The sequence below is a fragment of the Salmo trutta genome, chromosome 7 (genome assembly GCF_901001165.1).
Source record: "Salmo trutta chromosome 7, fSalTru1.1, whole genome shotgun sequence".
NCBI classification, from domain to species: Eukaryota; Metazoa; Chordata; class Actinopteri; order Salmoniformes; family Salmonidae; genus Salmo; species Salmo trutta.
This window is the reverse complement of record NC_042963.1, coordinates 34,509,560-34,514,466: the sequence shown is the minus strand read 5'-3', so window position 1 is coordinate 34,514,466 and position 4,907 is coordinate 34,509,560. Positions and strand designations below refer to the sequence as shown.

At 40.9% G+C, this 4,907-nt stretch overlaps 1 long non-coding RNA gene across 1 annotated transcript; it reads left to right on the top strand.

Moving 5' to 3' along the window:
• The first annotated feature begins 427 nt into the window (after positions 1-427).
• Positions 428-4,614, top strand: LOC115197301 (uncharacterized). Its single transcript, XR_003878989.1, has 2 exons — positions 428-1,672; positions 2,915-4,614. It is a non-coding gene; the product is annotated as an uncharacterized LOC115197301 (long non-coding RNA).
• The last annotated feature ends 293 nt before the right edge of the window (positions 4,615-4,907 follow it).

The window sequence follows — 4,907 nt, the reverse complement described above, 5'->3', positions numbered from 1 at the left end:
ATTAAAGATGATCGGTAATGCGCCTTGAATACTGTATGATTGCACTACCCCATTAGTCCAGATCATACAGTCTGTGCCATTCGCGCTCTCTCGCTCTGATTTCCACTACTGTAATGAAGCAGCATCCTTGGTACGTGCACAACCACACTCGCCTCATGGCAACACTGTACACAAGCGAGCAGAGTTCAACCACTTTCAGTAGTACGGGTAGAGCGCTTTTTCTCAAAACGGGTTAAATGCACGCCCCTTGACTCCAATGACCAATGTTGCATTACAGTTTGCCCGATTTAGACGGGGGGAATCTTGTCGTAACCGCCTTTCTGATTAATATTGCCGATGGCAGGAAATTGATGACGCGAAAATGGTTTATTCCTAATATAGCCTGAGACGTGCAGAAATGAACGCGCCGCACCCCAACTATAACTCAAGGAAATCCACTAAACCCATTGGTGGTGTTAAGTACACCAATTGGACGCTGTAATTCGATGGTTGTCTTTATTGGGCGGGCTGTACAGTAGGAATAGTGTCCACAGGCTTTACAAGACGCTAATATCTGTATGCTTTGCATATACAGGTCAGGTTGCAGAGATGCAGGGGAATGGGTAGTTTTGGGGTAGCGCAAGTGAACTGAACTTCTGGGTTAGTGTGGCCTAAATTGCTATTCTTTAAATGCACCTACCTTTAATTAAATATTTGACATATTTTTGAGAAAACAGTTAGAGTGTTTGAATGTATGAACGTGTGGCACTCGTCAGAGCTATTGGAGTTATTTTCTCTTATTCATGATCTATTCAAAGGGAAACTGTGGGAGACTGGTGAGTAGACTTCTGTATCTTTATCTGGTGAAATGTTGTAATCATTTCCTGAGTATATTTTCCAAATGTTTTTGAAATAGCTCGATGCAACGTTGAATTTGATGATGTGTTAGGCCTATGTTGTAAAATTACTTCCGTTGTGTTGATCATATTGTAATTTGACTGATAGGATTAAATGAGAACCATGCTAAGTATTTTACAACCGAAATGTATCGAAAATGTAGACGAATATGTCAAGGAGGAGCCAGCCAAGCCAACTGAGATTGCACATAGTTTCGAATCCCAAAGTTATTTTCAGTATTTGGATGCACACTATTTAGGCATCTTGCGCTGTCAAACAATTCCTATAGCCACAATGAAGTTTAGCCTATATTTGCATGCCATGTTGATATCAAATAAGATGATGATGATTATTATTATTATTGTTGTTATGATATTATTGTGTTGTTACTGTATAATACATACCATATTTGTTTTCCCCTCAGTTATCATTTGGTAGGATTTATTTTATGAATCTGAAATCAGGTTAGCCACTGACTAACGTACATTGCGCCTATCCCAATTCCACTGTGCGTGTGACAGCGGCTAACCTGGTTTTGGGGAGACTTCTCCACTGCCGCCGCGGGAAAGGCCTTGTCCACACACACTTTACAAATGCAACATCTCGTGCTATCTGACACCTGTTATGTGGGAATAATTATTTGCATTACTGCCCTCCCTGTGGCCTTTCTGAGTACTACTGTATGTAGTACACTATCTCCAGGCTATACAGTCAGAGGCCTTTACATTAGACCTACTATGGAGCTGCCGTCCTATAGGCCTGGCATGCCATCTACTGGGACTCTAGGCTGCTGCTGGTGAGTGTTTCTCTGCCATTGCCTTGCTTTACTTTTGTGTGTATTTAATTAATTAGCACAAATATAGTCCATAACTTGTATCAATGTATATATACTCTGTTCCAAACCAATGACAGGGTAACATTGTCAAGTCACACTAAGAAAAAAAAGTTAACTTTCTATTGAAATCATGTGGCATCAAGTATATTTCTTTCCATTGTGTGGTTTCAGTGTTTAGTTTATTGCCTCATGGATTACTCAGAGTGACACCCAGTAGATAGATAAGTAAGTGGTGTATGTCAGACTGTGAACGTGCAGATCCTCACGGCACCATCCTATCAACAGGCAGGCAGCAGGGCTATATCCATAGCATTCAGGCTCCGGCCATAAACAGCCTCTGGCCCCCCTCCTCTTAGACCCAGGCACATGTGTACCGTACATCTGAAATTATTGGGTAGGTGTAAGCATATGGCAAAAGTGGAGCTACCAGCATATTGCTTATACCTATCCAATCTTTTCTGACCTACACAAATGGTTAGGGGCTAGGGTTGTTTTTGGACAGGGGTTCCTCACTTTCTAGTGATAAGAACAGGGTGCTATTCAATGCCATGACTTCCAACCCATGTCCTGCCTAGATACATATGATATACATATTGTTCTGTCTGGTTAAGGTCAGTTTCCATATCCAAAAGGCAAAAGTTTGCTTTACCTCTTGCTGAACCAGTCTAAACAGATTCAGTGAGAGAAGACCCATGTTGAGTGGTATGGTATCTGTGAGCAAATATAATGCCCTCATCAGGTAGACACCCTGCAAACCCATCAAAATCTGTTAATGTTCTACTGTTTGTGAGATTACTGTCCTTAAGGTTAGCTTTTGGTGGTGAGATTGTGCGTGTGCGTGAAAGAGAGGTAGTGCCTGTGTGACTGTTCTGTATGTGAGTGGCTACAGGCCACAAATGGGACATTTCAAAAGATTAGTGACTAACTGGATGTGATTGAACTGCTCCTGAACTAGAAGGCCTTCCAGTGTGATAATCCATGATAGGAAATGGACGTTTCCATGAGACTGATGACACGACATCAGCATTTAGTATTCCACTTCTGCTGCATGCTCATATCAGTGTGACCCTGCAACAGCTCAGTGTGTGTGAGAGAGGGCTTCCCATGTCATACCAGGTCAGTGAACTGTCCCCCTCTCTCTGCTTTCTTTCCCTCACTTCTCTCTCCCCCCCTCCCTCTCTCTGTCTCCCTGTCTCGCTCCAGACTATGGGAACTGCAGGGATTCCGGGACTTATCTATCTCCAGCCAAGCCAGACGTGCCCTGATCTTGTCACCATAATCCAATTCCACATAATTCATCTTAATATCAGAACTGTCTAGTCCTTTCAAGTAGCTCTGACAAACATATGTGCCTCAGCTACTCCCTCAACCCATAGAGGTGAGAGTTAAAACAGGAATGTAGAGAAATGCCGATTTAGGCAAAGTCATTAGACAACTATTGAAGGGTGGAAAGTTGATAAATATAGAGGTGCAGATACAGTATGTAAAGGGAAGAGGAATCTCTTTATGTGGCAGCAAGGACAAATATTTACAGAGCTGTGGAGCAGCTAAGCAGAGTTTGTTTCAGCATTGTGGCGGTTCATGGGACTCCGTCAGACAGCCATCATGTTTATTCTCACAGATATACACAGAGAGAGGGAGAAGGGTGGGACTGGGTCATCTGACGTGGGTTCAGAGATGAGGACTGTGTAACATGAATAGAGTCCAGAGTCGGGGTCAGCTCACTGTTTATGATATCACTTACTGTAGTAGTGATATCACTAACAAGCTTCATTACAGAAAGGCAAACTGAATAGACATTTGACTTTTCATCACTATCTACTCTGCTAAATATACTATCAGGGCGGTCGGTAGCCTAACGGTTAAGAGTGTTGGGCCAGTACCCGAAAGGTCGCAGGTTCGAATCTCCGAGCCAACTAGGTGAAGAATCTGTTGATGTGTCCTTGAGCAAAGCACTTAACCCTAATTTCTCTGGATAAGAGTGTCTGCTAATTGAATAAAAAACGTGATTGTATGGTCCTAGTGCTGCACTCTGTCATGTTTGCATTTTATTTTCCATGTTCAAATACCATGGCAAGTCACTGTGGCTAGAGGTACGAGCAGGGGCCTGGACTAGAGCATGGGAAGTGGTGAGTATATGGCATGAAGAAGCACTTGAGTAGAGCATTAAATGTGCATGTTCAGCTATCGTGTGAGTGGACACGCCAGCATAGCATAGACTTCATAGCAGCTGGTGCTAGATCACATGTACTGTATGTGTACTGTATAATATCACCCTCTGTGTTCTCTACTTCTCTCCCGCACCAAGGGAGACATTTTGGTAACAGATTGTATGAGCCACATTATGTGTATAATGTATTTAATGTGCTTTCTGTCACTCACAGTGTATTGGAAGTGTTGCCGTAACCATTAAAAACAGCCCGATAAAGCAGCCTTTATAAAATGTATGAATATCATAAATGTAAAATTCATTAAACTAGCAATGGTCATCCAAATTGTTAAAAGTTATTAAAAACAATTCTAATAAATGCAAGTTGGACAATGGATGAAGATACTCCAACCTTTTATAACTTATATAATTTATCAGATATTGAGTGATTTATAGCACATAAAACATTTTCCTACTGTATTATTGACAGTATGTTTGTTTATTCCATGTGTAACTCTGTGTTGTTGTATGTGTCGAACTGCTTTGCTTTATCTTGGCCAGGTTGCAGTTGTAAATGAGAACTTGTTCTCAACTAGCCTACCTGGTTAAATAAAGGTGAAATAAAAAAATAAAAACTGGCATGGAGTTCAATGAATGGAGTTCATGGATTTTGGTGGGAATACAGGTATTCAATTCGATGCCATGTATCACTTTTTTATGTTTATTAGGTACACCCATCTATACTGAACAAAAATATAAATGCAACAATTTCAAAGATTTTACTGAGTTACAGTTCATGAGGAAATCAGTCAATTGAAATAAATAAATTAGGCGCTAATCTATGGATTTCACATGATTGGGAAAACGGATACAGTGGGGGGAAAAAGTATTTGATCCCCTGCTGATTTTGTACGTTTGCCCACTGATAAAGAAAGGATCAGTCTATAACTTTAATGGTAGGTTTATTTGAACAGTGAGAGACAGAATAACAAAAATATCCAGAAAAACGCATGTCAAAAATGTTATAAATTGATTTGCATTTTAATG